The following is a 17527-nucleotide window of genomic DNA, read 5'->3' on the forward strand; positions in this document are numbered from 1 at the left end:
TAGAGCATTACGTATTAGGAATATTGGTCCATTCTACTCTATGCTCTACTGTAGAGCAGGGCTCCCCAACCCTCGGGCCACAGACCCAGTAGTGGTCCATGGCCTATTAGGAATGGGGCCACAGCAAATGATCTATTACCACCTAAGCTCCGCCTTCTTTCAGATCAGCAGTGGCATTCAATTCTCTTAGAAGCACGAACCCTATTGTGAACTGTGCTTTTGAGGGATCTAGGTTGCCTGCTCCTTACCATAATCTAATCCTTGATGATCTGAGGTGGAACAATTTCATCCCGAAACCATTCCCCCCATCCCTGGTAGTAGAAAAATTGCCTTCCATGAAACTGATCCCTGGTGCCGAAAAGGTTGGGGACTGCTACTGTAGACGAAGAAAAATAATTTTTTCCTCAATTTTTGTAAGTTCTTAGAACAAACTCCTATAACAAAAGACAGATAAATAAGAGAAAAACAGAAGTTTATTAACGTGTGTTTCATATGTATATGGGAGATGCCTAGGGAATGAGTAATTCTCAAAGAGATGGCTCTGAATTTCAGCTTACATGGTAACTTCCACAAACAAAAATAAAATTTTAAAGTGACAAGACAAGAAAAAAAAAGGACTGTGAATCTCTAGAGGCAGCAAATTGGGAGAAAGCGAATAAATGGCAGAGAAAGGCGACTTAGTAAGGCTTGTTAATGCAGCTTCCTCTGGTGCCATCTCCAGGCCAGTAAGGGTCCAAAGTTGTCTTCAGTGGTTAACTCTTGTCCTCCCTGGTAGAAAGGGTGGGGCAGGCTACATCTATCTTTGTAAATCTATGTCCTGCTTTTAGGCAAATAGACGGAGGGCAGAGAGCTTTCTTGCATCTGCTTCTTTGTAATTGCCTTCAGCTCAAAACAATCTAGAGGCCAAAGAGGCATGTTTCTGGGTGGCGATTTCTGGTCTCTCGCAATACTAAGAAAAAAAATCCCTTGTTTTGTCAAAGCTAAATTATTCTAGTATGCTTCTGGATTAGATTTGCTGTAAGAGATGCTGACAACTGCCTTAGCTTTGTTGGTGGGGGGCAATAAATATTTTATAGACATTTACTAACATCCCTCAATAAAACAAAACATGGCTAGTATAGCAGGTAAGCCTTTCACAGTCACAAAATTAAAATACGCACAAATGTCACTTTTTCTTTATTCGTCCATAACTGTATTTAGTGGTAGAACCCTTAATTCTGGCCAGCAATACAGAGGAGGAAGTTAAAATGGCCAATTCAAAGTAACTCAGTTACTTGCAGTTTTTTTTTTTTTTTTTTTTTTTGAGACAGAGTCTTGCTCTGTCACCCAGGCTGGAGTGCAGTGGCGCCATTTTGGCTCACTGCAGCCTCCGCCTCATGGGTTCCAGGGATTCTTGTGCCTTAGCCTCCCTAGTAGCTGGGACTACAGGCACACACTACCACGCCCAGCTGATTTTTTGTAATTTTAGTAGAGATGGGGTTTCATGATGTTGGCCAGGCTGGTCTTGAACTCTTGGCCTCAAATGATCCATCTGCCTCTGCCTCCCAAAGTGCTGGGATTACAGGCATGAGCCACCACACCCGGCCTCCTTGCAGATTTTAAAATCTCTGTTGGGTAAGGGCTCAGTCAAATCTGGGACTCTTCCCCTGCCTGCTCACTTTCTCTGCTGTTCCTGGGGGTGTGCTAAGCTCTTAAGCTCTTGGGGAGGCTCATTCACCATGTGGCCATGCTCTATTCCCATTTACTTCCCATGATAGGAGTTTGTTTCTGCTTCCAGCCCTCACCTTCACCTCTGTCTTTGGGTTCATGCTCTGGCTTTTGCTACAGATGTCTGTGGTCATTTCCATGGCCTTTAGTTTCAAGGTCTAGCATTTTGTTCCTTTTTTGGCCCAACCACAAGCTTTCTCTGGTCTCTGGCCGTCTTAGCACTTCTGCTTCCCTAGCTCCCAACTCCATCCCGGAGGGTTTCAGGAGCTCTCGCTTGCTTTTCTACCTGGGTGAGTACTCAGAACCGTCTGAGACCAACAAGCCTATTTGTAAAAATAATGGTGACACAGTTAAGCATAAATATCTAACAAGAAACTACCTGCCCACAGGCTCTTGCAAAATCCCTAATTTACTTTGACAAAGTTGCGTGAAAGTTGTGATCTTGAGAGAAGAAAATAAGAAACAAGTATTGCTTCTAACAGTTCAAATACTGCACTGGGAAAGCAGGAAGAATTGGATTCTCTTTTCTTAGATAAGGGAACAGAACGTCAAAGATAAGATAGTGTTGCCTTGGGAAAAAGTGTTGGTTTTCAGGGTTTTTTCCTTCTGGGAGTCTGAGTGGCCTTTGAGGATTTGATACTACGGGCTGAGCCAGTGTTGATTCCTGTACCAGCGAGCTTTGTGTATAACACATGCAGCTTCTAAAATGAAGAGCTGCCAATTACTAACCACCCCACACTGAATCAGTGCCATCAGGGCCTGCTCCGTGTGTGGGCTGTGTATCTAAACTGCAGTTTCTAGTTTTTTTTTTTGTCTTGTTTTTCATTTTTTAAATGGGAATAAAAAGCTGACAGATACAGTTTCGTTACAATTTTCAAATGCTCTTTCGTACCAGTTAAAGGAGAGTTTTGAATGGTGATGGGCTACGTGTTTACATACACACAATTTTGAAAGTTAAAATGTCAGTTAAAAGGAGTTTTGCATGGATACAAACTTATCCAGTATGGGGGTGGCATTGAGGGTTGTTTTCTCCTTGGGCTGTCTTGATGGAAGAAAGCTGATTGGAAAAGCTGAGTTGCTGTTTTGGCCTCTGACATTGATTTACTTTGTGACCTCAAGTAAGTCATCCTCTGGTATCTGAGTTTTAGATAAGTCAAGAACCTACACTTGAAGTGGTACTGAGGGATAAAGCAGACTGTCTGAATGACTGGTCTGGAGCTTCTCAGAAGGGCAGTACAAATCTGAGTCTCTAGTGTGTGGGCGAACCTGATGATGAAACATCGGAGCTGGAAGGGTGCTCTTACCTCATCCAGCCCAGCTTTCGCATTTGGCAGATGAGGAACCCAGGGAGGGGAAAATGACTTACAAAGATCACATAGCCAATGAGTGTGGAGCTGGGGCCATAACCCAGGCCTTATGTGATTACTGCGAAGTTATCCTTTTCCCCCAACATCTACTTATGAATAAAGAGTTTATGAAGTGGTTAACTGCAAGACAAGATTGCTCACAGTACTCTCAATGACACTCCGGGCTCAATGGCCTAGAGGACACAGAACAGAAGGAGGATTTAAGGAAACTTCTCCAATAAATCAGGCAAAATTTGCTTTCAGTGTGAATTCTAATCAATGCTGTCATCTGTGGGAATGGGCCATGTCAGCAGCCCAGGGGTTGCTACCTTCAAGTAGGAGGTAGCCTTACACAGATACTTGACTTGGGAGGACAGGAGGAAGAAAGCATTGAATAAAAAAAAGCAGGATTGAGGGTAGGAGTAGAGGCCTTCTAGGGACGCTGAACTTGTGCATAGAGAACTTCCTAACAGAGCACCATCTGCCTCTTCCTCCTACCCACCCCTGGGTTGCTTTTATAGGGGAGGACAGCAAATCTTGTCCCTCTAGCCATATTAGGTTCTCCCACTGAGGCCCTGTATATTAGACTAACAAAAGCACCTTCACCAGAGAAACACAAACAGAAGTTTATTAGCATGTGTCACACATACACATGGAGGTACCCAGAGATGAGTAACTCAAAGGGATGGTTAGAACTTAGGCTTATATAACATCTTAACAAAAAACCCAATACTTTTGCAGAGAAGTGACAAGAGAAAAGCACTCTGGACTTCATGGGGTAGCAAGTTGTGGGAAGATAAATGGGAAACTCATGGATGATAAGGGCTGGTTGGTCAAGTTTGTTCCTCTGGTCTAGTGTGTGGGATCTAGGATCTACGGTTGTCTCAGGTGACTAAGAACTGTCCTGCCCTTCCTGGTAGAAAAAAGGAGAGCAGAGTTTTTCTTCTGTCCACTTCTTAATTATCATCGGCTCAGAATAATCCTTATGTCTGTTAAAGCAAACTAAATATGGCCTGAGAAGGACTCTGTACTTCTATATTTGAGTCCTTGTGGATGAACTGCAACCTAGCTTAATTGGTAGACGAGACTGAAAACCTAACTAGGAGTATGCACCTGTAACAGTCACTGAGTCTTGGCCAATCCCAGCAGCCATACTTCAACCACTCATACACTGCTGAGTGTTCAAATTGTGTTCAAATAAGGCAAATGCCAAGCTGTAACTAGTCAGGCTGTTTCTCACTTCCTATTTCTATATGTCACTTTACTTTTTTTTTGTCTATAAATTTGTTCTGACCACAAGGCACTCCTGGAGTCTCTCTGAATTGGCTGCCCAATTTGCGAATTGTTCATTGCTCAATTAAACTCCCTTAAATTTAATTCTGCTGAAGTTTTTTTTTTTTTTAACATGTCAAAGTGGCATATTTTGGGGTGGCACAATCTGCCACACCCTTCCTTCCTCCTGAAGAGTTTCTTTGAGGAATTCAACCACTACATTTGAAGCATGCAACTATGGGAAACCTAATTAGAAAAAGTTGTGCTGATTCAGGAAGCCCCAGTTCCCGACTGAGTGACAGTAGATAAATGTGGGTAAAACAGTATCTTATTCTTGGCAGCTGAAAGTAAGTGAGAGGAAAGGGGTGGTGGAGGAGAGGAAGCCAGCAAGAGAATAGAAGAGAAAGTGGGGTGCACGCTCCTGACTGAGCAGCTCCTCTAGCCGACTTGATTGACAGGGTGAGACTGAGGAGAAGCAGTGTGATCTCTGGGCGGGAGGTCAGAGCCTCTAGGCCAGAATCATGGTGGAGTTCGAAGAAGAATGAAGTTTGAATGAAGTCCAACTTCATTCCCTAGAGAATTCCCAGGAACCTGGCTGTTCAGAAAGGAGCCTTGGGCAACTGGTGCTGCCAGGGCTCCAGATGATTCCACCCCTGAGGTAGAGTCATTTGAGTCCTACAAAGTCTGGACGTCATAACGAATAATGACAGTGTCTGTTAAATGCTTCCTAGTTCTGAAATGTGATAAGCATTTTAAAAATGCAATGTCTCATTTGATAATCACAACAATCTGTGAGTTAAATATCATTAGCCCATTTTACAGATGAGGGAGTTGAGGTTTAGAGATGTAAAAATAAGTGGCCCAAGCCCACCCAAATATAAGCAGAGATTCCAATGAAATTATCATTCCAAATTCATATTTTTAATCATTATACTGCACCGCCTTCCCTTGGGTGGGTTATGACTTTCTGGGGAGGAGCCTTTCTGGAGGTCAGTAGCCACATGTTATAGCAGGGTCTAAATTTAGGATTCACACAGCGTCTGAGCTGGGGACAGAGGTAAGGCAAGTGAGTGGGGACTCTATATACTTGGAATCTGCCCCTGAGACCTGGTCTAGGCTCTTCTTTGAGTGATACCAATTTCCGTTTTTGTTTTTTTTTTCTGAGTAAACCTGACATTTCAAGCTCATTGTCAGGATTAGAAACCCTGACAGATGGAGGAAGAGAAAGCAAAATGGAATAGAAAGGAGAATGGGGGTAAGAAAGCAGTAGGTACTGAATGTGTCCAACTGGGTCCTGGTCTCAAGCGTTCATCTGTCTCACAACAGCCCTGGTCTTGTGGAATCGAAGGACAGAATAGGATAGTCCAGCAGAGACCAGGACCAGAGGTCTGGTTAGACCACAGATATTTGTTCAGGCAGAAATGAAGACCAGATAATGTAGGGAAGGTGTGTGTGCATGACAGGTGTGGGTGGGGAGGCGAACCCAGAGAAAGGGGATCCGTGTGGGTGGGGGGGACCAAGCACCATGAGGGTTTGGAGCAGCCAGGAGGGGTCTATGGATCCACAGGACTTCAACAAAAATAAGACAAGCTAGTGGGTTCTAGGTGTCATGTTTTGGCATCTAGCTCAACTATGCGAGTCCTCGGAGCCACCACAAAATCCAGACAGACCCCTGAGCCCAGAACACATTCTGTCTACTCCCTGGCGCTTTGCTGTCAAGACTCTGCCCAGTTTGGGTAGAAAAGCCGGCCACAAGAGGGCAGTAGGAAGCCACTGACGCTGGCGGATCTGCAGAGGGCTGGGTGCTGTGGGATGGACCAATAGGTTTACATAGAAAATGACCTGGGAAAAAATGACCACAGCACCCCTGAGTGCCCCTGGACTCTGCTGCCTCAGCCCCACCCTGGACGTTCTGATTCTGTAGCCGGGTAGGGGCTGGCAGTCTGAATTTTTAACACACAGCCCATGTGATATGGGAACTGCTCCCCCAAAGTATGCAGAATCTTCCATTCCACTTCCTTAAACCAAGATGACAAATAGGATTGTTAGGAGAATAATATCTGTTAAAATGTTTTATTGGGAAATAGATAATATGACAATGCATATATAAAATATATGCACATTTCAAAGAAGAATAAACACTGTGAATAGCTGTGCAAACACCTCTTAGGTTAAAAAATAGAATGGTGCCAGCACCCCTGTGCGCCCCTCCCATCTCATATCCCTTCCTCTCCCCATAGGTAACCTTGAGACTCTCCTGTGTGGATTCACGTGTGTGGAGGTTAGTGCCTTGTATGAACAACTTACATACTCTTATCTCTTATGTTGATGGACATTTAGTTTTTTGGGTTTTTTTGTTTGTTTTTTCTTGTTAGGGACAATGCTGCTATGGACAGTCTTGCAGCTGCAGAATTTTTCAAGAGATTTTCTAGGGTATATACCTAGGAGTAGAATTGCTGTGGTTTTGTGTATGCATGGTAAGCATTTGATCACACCAATATTAGGGAGATTTTGTTTATTTGTTTGTTTGTTTGTTTTTGAGACAAGGTCTCACTTTGTTGCCCAGGCTGGAGTGCAGTGGCATGATCATGGCTCACTGCAGCCTCCACCTCCCAGGCTCAATCAATCCTGTCACCTCAGCTTCCCGAATAGCTGGGACTACAGACATGTGCCACCACACCCGGCTAACTTTTGCATTTTTTTTTTTTTTTTTTTTTGTAGAGATGGGGTTTCCCTATGTTGCCTAGGCTGGTCTTGAACTCCTGGACTCAAGTGATCCTCCAGTCTCAGCCTCCCAAAATGCTGAAATTATAGGCATGAGCCACTGCACCTGGCTGGGACTTTTTAAAGAGAGTGAAAAGGCAAGCCACACACTGGGATAAGATCTTTGCAATATGTATAATTGATAAAGGACTAATATCCAGAGTATATAAAGAACTATAAACCAATTTTTTAAAAGACAGATAGCCCAGAAGGAAAATGGGCCAAAGTTGCAAGCGCTTCACAAACAAGAAAGTCCAGAAGGTCACTAAAAGTATTAAAAGATGCCCAACTTCACTGGTTATCAGGGAAATGCAAATTAAAGCCACAAGGAGATATCAACACATAACTTAGAGATTGGTCAAAATTAAGAATTAGTCAATATCAAGTATTGTTGAGGCTATGGAATAATAGAAACTCTCAGTCATTGCAAAATAAATTGATATAATCACTTTGAGAAACACTGATATCATCTAGCTAATCCTCTGTGGGAGCACAGGTTGGAGAATGCAATCGAATCTGGGAAGTCAAATGTTAAGCGCTGATGTGGCTCTGTGAAGGGAGTTTGCCCAGAGGTCTAAGGAAAGCTGTTCCCTTGGTGCGGACATGGCCTCTGTGGGTTCAGAGCGGAGCACCTGCAGGGAGGCCTGGGGTGCTGTGGGTCAGGAGGACCAGCAGCCTGGAAGCAGAGCTAGGCACAGAGGCAGACAGTGAAGTCAGTCTGGACCCTGTGGGGCATCTTCTCTCATCGGGAAGCGCTCCAGAGAGTAATGGCTCCTGCTTCACTCTCACTTCCCCAATCTCATCTAAATTCTTCTTCTGGCCAACTCTAACAGAACATACAAAAAAGAGGGTTCTGGGCGATATAGTTTCCATCTGTATAAGTTTTCTATTATTGCTGTAACAAAACACAGACTTAGTGGCTTAAAAATGCAAATGCATCACTTTGGGAGGCTGAGGCGGGCGGATCAAGAGGTCAGAAATTCGAGACCAGTCTGGCCAACATAGTGAAACCCTATCTCTACTAAAAATACGAAAATACAGAAAAAAAATAAAATTAGCCAGGCGTCGTGGTGTGCGCCTATAATCCCAGCTACTTGGGAGGCTGAGGCAGGAGAATCACGTGAACCCAGGAGGCGGAGGTTGCAGTGAGCCGAGATCACGCCATGGCACTCCAGCCCAGGAGAGACAGTGTGAGACTCTGTTTCAAAAAAAAAAAAAAAAAAAACCAAAAACCAAAACAGCAACAACAAAACAAACAAACAAAAAAAACCCTTTCTGAGGATTTCCTAGCCAGTCTCTTTCAAAACCATCCCCTAAAATATGACTCAGCATTAAACCTCAAAGCTGAGTAGTTGTTTATATTACTAGAAATAAAATTGGATATGAGGGTGATGTGACCAAGACATCCATCCATTATGGTCAGAAACAAAATTGCAAAGGTTTAGGGGCAAGATGTTTTCTCAGTTGAAGTATCAGTTATAAATACCTGTTTTAAAGATTCTCAAATAAAGTGGTTTGATTTCTTTTTGTTGTTGTTGTTTGTTTTTGAGATGGAGAGTCTCGTTCTGTCACCCAGGCTGGTGTGCAGTGGTACAATCTTGGCTCACTGTATCCTCTGCCTCCTGGGTTCCAGCAATTCTCCTGCCTCAGCCTCCTGAGCAGCTGGGATTACAGGCACATGCCACCACACCCTGCTAATTTTTGTATTTTTAGTAGAGATGGGGTTTCACCATGTTGACTAGGCTGATCTCGAACTCCTGACCGCAAGTGATCCACCTGCCTTGGCCTCCCACAGTGCTGGGATTACAGGTGTGAGCCACTGGGCCCGGCCTGCTTTAATTTCTTAATGGCCTTGTGAGAGTTTGGCTTAACTTTATCCTAAATGAGACTTCAGACTGTGAACCACGCTGAAGGAATCTCCTGGACCACCTACCTCAAAGCTTCTGCTTGCAATCACTGAACACACACACTCCACACCATTTGAAGTGTTTGTGTAGCATGTGACCATCTTTGTGGTTATAATTGTCAAATATCTATTTCTGTCCCCTTTTATGAGAGTTCAAATCTCTAGTAGAAAATCCTCTTCTAACAAAACCTTCCCATTGCATTTGAGCAACCCACAGACCACTTGGAGAGCTTTCAAAGACCAGAATTTGAGAACCTGTAATTTAGAGCATCAAAGGAATTATGATGTCTTGAGTTGAGGAGGACCAAAAAGGTACTTGGTACAATCTCCTCCAGAAATTTAAAAATGAGTAAAGCAAGCAAGTTATATTTATTTAGATAGGAAAACTAACTTAAAGTGATTAACTGTGGAACCTAGATGCCAGCTGAGACCTCCCCTGCCATTTGGGGATTTGGAAAACTTTCTATTGGGACTCTACTGGACTCCTGCATTCAGGAATATTGTTTCATGTCCCTTCAATCTGGAAACTTGGACTCCTCAGAAATTTCTGTAACTGGTCTTTCTCTTAATCATCTCACAAAGCTATTGATGTCGCAGAGAAGTCCCAGGGAGTTATATGACATCACATTCCACATTCTGCCACCTCCTGTGCTCTCCTTTCTCCTCTCTTCCCTCCCCCACTTCCTAACCTCACCTCCACTCCTTCACAAGGGAGCAAATGATTTTGTCTCCTTGCACTGTGTGCCCTTTCCAGAAGGTCTTAGCACCAGCTAAGATCCACCACCACCCTTCTCGCCCCCTCAGAGACTCACCTACTCTAGTGGCCCTATTGAGAATTTTTCCAACAAGTATGAGACTCCTATGAAGAGGGCATTATCTGCCAGCCACTGAAATAATAAAAATATCTTCATCTCTTTATGTATATGGCAGACAAAAAGATAATAAAATAATGAAACCACAGGAAAAGCTATTTAGTTTCTTCCTCCACAGAGGAAGATCCATGTAGAAAAGCCCAGAGCATGCCTAGGTGATGTCAAAAGGTTCCCCTCCATAATTCCTTCCCTTAGAGGGTTCAGCAAATGTTAATTACCTTAATCGTATGCCTCTCTCAATGCTATTTAAGCGGGAGTGACTTGCAAGGCAGCAGGGCTAGGAAGGGCCTGAAGTCCCCTGCCGGGGCAGGCATTAACCCTTCAGTTGTTGTATCATGGGATGATCCAGGGAGAATGGAGAAGGACAGAGAGAGTCTGAGCAGTGAAGGTAGGAAGGAGGAGGTTGGAGGGACCCTTTAGGGGAGTTGGAGGCTATTCAGTTGGTGCAAAAGTAATTATGGTGTTTGCCACTGAAAGTAACTGTGTATTTCTATGTAGAAAGAGCTGTGCTGGAGTCTACAGAAGGCGCACACAATGGAGAGCTCTGGCTTTAAAGATGCCACAGGCCGAAACTGACAAAGATGTTGCCAGAGGGATTCCAGGAATTCTGAGATGCCAAGGGGAGGGGAGGTTGCGGGTCAGGGAGCACCTAAGGCTGATGTGAAGGTAGACAAATAAAGGCTGGTAAAGACACACGCCCATCTGAGAAAAGACGTGTCTTTGTAGGTTTGCGAGTAATATTAGATGAAACCAGAGAGCTCAGCATTGAGAGCAGATGCAAATGGTGGCAGCAAAGCAAGGCACTAGTTTCCAACTGTTCTTAGAAGGAAATCTTATGCCAAAACCAAAAATGTAAAATGGACTAAAGCAGAACTATGCAGTGGGGATGGGATGGGATAAAAATACAGTCTGAGAACTGCTGGTTCAAAAGAAGACCGTCAGTGGCAGGTGCTTTGCTGAGGGGTTCCTGACCAAGATCCCCACAGGTAAGGCTTCAGACTCATCAGAGTCTGAGAGACCAACTCAGGCTAGAGACCAAGTGCAGGAGACGGAGGTCAACACCAAATGTCAACTACTCTTCTTAGTGAGAAAAAATGGACTGGACTCTTTACAATTTTCTGTACTTACCTATATGGCAAAGTAAGTCGTAATCAGAAACCTCTTTATTAATTTATCATGAGAAAGCATGATCATCAGTCTGGAACTGTGATCCAAAGTCTGTATCTTTAACATTCTCTTTTCATACAGACATACGGAAGAACATAATCAGAAGGACTCAATTCAGGGGAAATTAAAGAATGAAATCGAATTTTTAATCACATCAGCTAAAATATTCTGATATTTCTATCTTTTAAATCAACAGACTCCAAATTTTGATGATAACACACCCCAATCAGCAAAAACTACTGGGGCCCACATTACCAGTATATGCATATTTATTTATGAATTATGTGTACCTTCTACTGACATTTTGGATATTAAACATTAATCAAAATTAATTTAAAAATGGGCTGGGTGTGGTGGCTCACACCTGTAATCCCAGCACTTTGGGAGGCCAAGGCAGGTGGATCACCTGAGGTTAGGAGTTTGAGACCAGCCTGACCAACATAGTGAAACCCCGTCTCTACTAAAAAAAACAAAAAAATTAGCTGGGCGTGGTGGTGGGTGCCTGTAATCCCAGCTACTCGGGAGCCTGAGGCAGGAGAATCGCTTGACTGGGAGGCAGAGGTTGCAGTGAGCTGAGATAATGCCATTGCACTCCAGCCTAGGTGACAGACCCCATCTCAAAAAAAAAAAAAATAGTTCTAGTATTTTCTTTACTGTTACAGTGGAATATTTCAACTATCATTTAATAAAATAAATAGATTTTACATACATGAATTTCCTGTGTATGACTCTTTTGGATGGATATATTGAAAACATTCTATAAAATGCGTAAGATGTGTGACAATTACTTTCCTCAGGTGTGCTATAATGAGATTATTATAGTAACTGTATGGTAACTATTGTCATCCCAATATGTAGAAACTCTGATTCCAAGCTCCTAACTTTTGTGTTTGCCCTTTGATCTTGTCTACCCTTGAAGAGCATGCTGCTTCCCTTCCTTGCATGGAAATACCATGATCATTAAAAATATTGAAGACATCAAACAAGTAAGCGAGTCTGACTGTCCGTTTCATATCTGCAAAGGTTAGGACTAAACTGGTTTCTTATCTTGCAGAAACATAACTATGACTTCATTTCATAGTTCAAACATCCTTGACTTGATAGAACGTTCCCCTTCAATGACCATCCCCCCTCATCAAGAGACGATTGTTACTGTTTGGATCAGTATCCATATTAACACATAATAAAGAAAATGATTTGAATTGAACATATTGGCTGTGAGGTCATTCAGTTTTTACTATATCACTAAGCGTACTGTGTAGTTCAGCTGACTTGTAAAAAGTTTTTAACAGGCTTTTCTCAATGAAGAAAACTAGAAATTAATTAACAGTCACTGGCACAAGCTCCTTAAGCTGGGTAACCATTCCATAATGTTTTCCTGTCTTTGGAATTATACCACCAGACCATATTCATACAGGAAATTTAAACTCTTCATCATAGTTATTTATAATATAGTCCTTCCCAGTTGTATATGGTTCAGAGCTAGTTGTTTCCTAGTGATTAAATTGCTAAACACAATTTTTCCTTTACACCAAGTTGGCAATATGTGTGTATTCATCAAGTTGAAACAGACAGCACTTTGTTAGCATTATAGACCAGCTAGAAAGGTGGGAGCCTGTACCAGAGCAGTGAGAGTAGGATATAGAGAAACAAATACATCCAAGAAATATTCATGAGGCCAAGTTGAAGGAGTAGGATGAGGATATGGGGATGAAGGGGTAGAAAGAACATGTCAGAGACTGCTTTCAGGTTTCTGGCTTGGATACCTAGATGGATGGTGATATTAGTAAATACTATAGAGAATATAGGAGAAAGATGAGGTTTGAAACGAAGTTGATGAGTTTACTTCTGTGCCACATACTGAGATTGAGGTTCTTGAATAGATTGATCATTCATCATGGTTTGCCTGAACTGTGCAGATTTATGCCTGTTGTCCTAGTTTAATTAGTAATTGCACCCTGTTTCCTCTCAAAAAGAAAACCACTTGACTGGCTTCATTTGTTCTTGAGTTGGTCTCCTAGATCATTAGCCATTTCCTGAACATGTCAGCTTATGGAGTCATTAGACAGTGGTACTAGAGGCTAGGTGCGGTGACTCACACCTGTAATCCCAGCACTTTGGGAAGCCGAGGCGGGCAGATCACAAGGTCAGGAGTTTGAGACAAGCTTGACTCAAATGGTGAAACCCCATCTCTACTAAAAATACAAAAATTAGCTGGGCATGGTGGCGTGCACCTGTAATCCCAGCCACTCAGGAGGCTTAGACAGGAGGATCACTTGAACCCAGGGGTCAGAGGTTGCAGTGAGCTGAGATCATGCCACTGCACTCCAGCCTGGGTGACAGAGAAAGACTCTGTCTTAAAAAAAAAAAGAAAAAAAGAGAAGAAAGTGGTACTAGAGTTACCTTCTTGGCTACAGATTCATCTGAAATTTCCAAGCAAACATTTTTCATGCAAGTTTTCACTGCCTTCTTAGCAATTACGTATAGAGTTGTAGTGTGACTAACCTGATGTATTCGTTTATATGTAGCAGCAAAGCACTGATGTTTAAATGCGAAATTCTGAGCATTTGCTTCTGTTAGCTTGCTGACTCAATATTCTTTTTTCAAATAATTGCTTTGACTTTAAACTTCTAAAAAATTTCTCACCTGTAAATGCCGCTTGTTCAGATGGTTTTATTGCATTATCAGCCAGTACTTCTCTGCAACTAACACTATAGTTTTAGCACTTCATCTTCAATATGGTTACAAAATCTATAGAGATTATACTTCAGACTAAAACTATATGAGGACCTTTGATTTTTGTTTCTTTGGAATCACTTCCATTGTCATCATCTAGTTTATCACTACTGCCACATTCAGTAAAGTGTGCCTTTACAGGACATATATATCTATGTATAGAAAATAGCATTTGGCAAGTATATGGTTAGATTCTAGGAAATTGGCATTTTTTATATTTTCCAAATTTTCTGCCATAATCACGTATTTCTTGAATCAGAAATTATGATTGATTTCTTAAAAAAATAAAGCCCAGAAAAGCTTATTTCACTGCTTATCCATTAGGGTCAAAAATAGTACAAATTTAACTTCTTTAATTTAGTTAACAAGATTAGCTATAAATTAAATAATAGGCTTGATTAAAAAGTAAAACGATCATGAAAATAGCAAGTTAAGATGCCCAAATGCTGATTTTCTGAAAACTTTATGCATTTTTGGCTTCTTTTTGGCCTCTCGTTCTCCCTCCCACATCTAGCACACAGCTCGCGCCTGTTGTGACTCAGCGTGTGAGTGTGACAGCAGGTGAAGAGGCCTCCCCCCTGTTTCACGGGATGGCTCCGTAGACCACATGCTCGGATGTTGCAACGTCAAATTGCCGTATAAGTGTCTGACCAGTTACTCTCAGTTTCCAACTTATCAGACAGTGCAGGGGAAAAGGGTTCTGCAGGACATCCGTTGACAGCGCTGACCTGTATGGATTTACGCTCCCTCATCCCGGGACAAGCACACCATTACTAAATGATCTTTTACCCGGCTGAATGTTTCCGAAACACCCAGCCTCCTCCCGCTCCCATCATGCCCCAAGGTTGCAGGAGTCGGGGGTATGAAGGAGAAGCCTGTGGTCTCACCTGCTCCATCGGCTTCTTTCTCTTTCTTACACCTTCCTGGGACTAAATAGACTTTCCTCTCACCTCTTTTTATTTCCTATATAGACTTTTATGGTCCTGTCTGGATTTTCATACGTTAAAGCGGGAGATCAAAGCATTTGGAAGAACTTTTTCTCTCTGAATAATGCCTAGTTTTCAAGTTTAGTGTTTTGCGACATCTTATCCTGAATAAAGCTGTCATCCAAAATACAATTTTTTTCCACTTTGCATTTCTACTGTAACAATACAAGAGACAGACGATGAGGGGGAAGGACATGTACCCCCAAGAATGTAAAAAGAAAAGTACATTGGCATTTTTTCGGGTCCTTTCCTTAGAGAGCTCTATCAGTTGACTTCTGCAGAAGGTTGTGCAGGGCACTCCATGACTCGCAGTGTGCCTGCATGCTGTACCGGCACTGGCCGTGCAATGCGGTGGCTGGCGGCTCTCCCAGGACTCTGTCTGGGTTGTCCATCATGATCAGTGTTTCCCTCATTAAGGCTCCAGCTACAGTAGTTCTGGGCTTTGCTCTTTAATCTCTTCCTGCCCGTTGCCACCAGGGACACTCTCACCTACCACAGGAAGTCTCCAATTCATAAATGGTCTATGTTCTGAACGTCTGTAAGTGTAGCACTTGAAACCCAGAACTCATTTTTCTGCAAAGAGAATGTTGTAAGTGTGTGTTGGGTCTCCAGGTCAACCCACAAAGGCCCATTCAACTTCTATTGCAGGTAATGAATTTTCCCTTTGCTCCTTTTATAGATCATAGAATTGTGGAATGTCAGAGCTGGAATAGAATTTAGAACATCATGCTACACAGTGGTAACAGGGTTGTCTTCCACTGTATTCTATTACAAGTGCCCCATTTTCCATCTACGCGAGACATTAGGTAGGGTCCTGTGGTCTAGCCTGGAAACCCAGTCACCCTTTACAACATTGTAAATCAAATAGTCATGAACAGAAGTAGTCTTCCACAGAGAACTTCATCTTAGCTACTTTTCTTTATGCCTTTGAGGCACACTGCAAGGAGCAGGTTTCTGTCAATGAGGTCTCTCCATCTATTTGCAGGCATGGTCAATACTTACACACCTAAAATCAATATCATCACGGGAGCCACCATTAAGAAAACCAAAGGACTCAGGTGTGGGAGCAGAGGTGAGAAGGGACCCCTCTTGGCTTATATTGAGTCAAGCATACTTCCATCCCAGGGGATCTGTTTCCTGTCCTTTCTGTCTGAGATGCTTTTGTCCGGGCATCCCCACAGTACACTCTCAGCTCATCTGCTCTGTGCTCAAGAATAACTGCTCAGTGAGGCCCTTAATGACTGCTCTATCTAAACCAGCACCTCCTGGCACTCCTGCTCTCCTGCCCTTCCTTAACTTCTCCCTGTAGCACTGTTCATTTGCTTACTTGTTGGATTTCCTGCCTGCCATTTGGTGCCTCCCGCAACCCCCATGTAAGTTTCATGAGGGTAGGATTTTGTCTCGTTTGCTGTCACACCATTAGTGCCTAGAACATTGTCTATGTGGCACATGGCAGGAGCTCTGGAAACGTGTTTTTGAGTGAAAGAATGAGGTCAGTCAGCACTATGCTAGGTGTTCTATGTATGTTATTTAATACTCAAAACACTTCTGTGAGGTTGCCTTTTTTTTTTAATAGATGAGTGACAAAGCATTCTTAGGTTTTTTTGTTTTGTTGTGTTTTTAGAGATGGGGGGTCTCACTCTGTCACTCAGGCTGGAGTGCAGTGGCTTGATCATAGCTCAAACTCATAGCTCATCACTGCAGCCTCAGACTCTTGAGCTCAAGTGGTCCTCCTGCTCAACCTCTGGCCTCCCAAAGAGGTGGGATTACATGTGTGAGCCACCACATGCAGCCAGCACCCTTGATTTAAAAAGCAACTTTAGGCCAGGCAAAGTGGCTTGCACTTGTAATCCAGCACTTTGGGAAACTGAGGTGGGTGGATCTCTTGAAGTTCGAGACCAGCCTGGCCAACGTGGCAAATCCCCGTCTTTACTAAAAATAACAAAAATTAGCTGGGTGTGGTCGGGCAAGCCTGTAATTTCAGCTACTCAGGAGGCTGAGGTAGGATAATTGCTTGAACCCAGGAGATGGAAGTTGCAGTGAGCTGAGATCGTGCCACTGCATACCAGCCTTGGAGAAAGAGCGAGACTCCATCTCAAATAAAAATAAAAGCCACTTTAGCAATACAATTTTGTGACTTATATATGCTTTTTATCTGTTTATAACGATTACTATTGTTGAATCTCAAGAAAATCTTAAATTCTCTAGAGAAGAAATCTGAGTTTTAAGAATTCTCTTTGGATTTAGTTTAGGAGGAAAGACTGGCACTCTAAAGTGGATTGTCTTTAAAGAAGTATCTTGAGGGTAACTTTTAGCCAACTTGATTCAACTGAAATTAGTAAATCTCAGATGGATAATCACCATGTGCTGGTGTAGGGAGAATTTATGGTCCTTATCTTCAAAGGCCTTATGAAGGCCTCATCTCTTCATACTGGGAAAATAATATGTAATCACTTTTCATTCATCCATTCATTGATTTATCAAGCATGACTTGTGCCCTTGAGGAATTCTGTTCCAGAAAGAGAGACAGCTTTGTTAAAATAAAAAAAAAGAGAAAAAAAGAAAAGAAAAGAAAAAACAAAACTATGGATGACGTGGTAGGTAACAGTAAAAGAGAATTCTGTATAAAATGCTGTGAGGGTTGTAGATCATAACCCAAGATGATCTTGGGTTATGATCAGGGTTGCATATAAAATCCTTTGAGTCTTCCTGAAGTTACTTGCTTAACTATAGCGTGGTTAGGCAAACTTGGCACATCCCTACAACGAGCTA

The sequence above is a fragment of the Hylobates moloch genome, unplaced genomic scaffold (genome assembly GCF_009828535.3).
Source record: "Hylobates moloch isolate HMO894 unplaced genomic scaffold, HMol_V3 SCAFFOLD_15, whole genome shotgun sequence".
Taxonomy (NCBI): Eukaryota; Metazoa; Chordata; class Mammalia; order Primates; family Hylobatidae; genus Hylobates; species Hylobates moloch.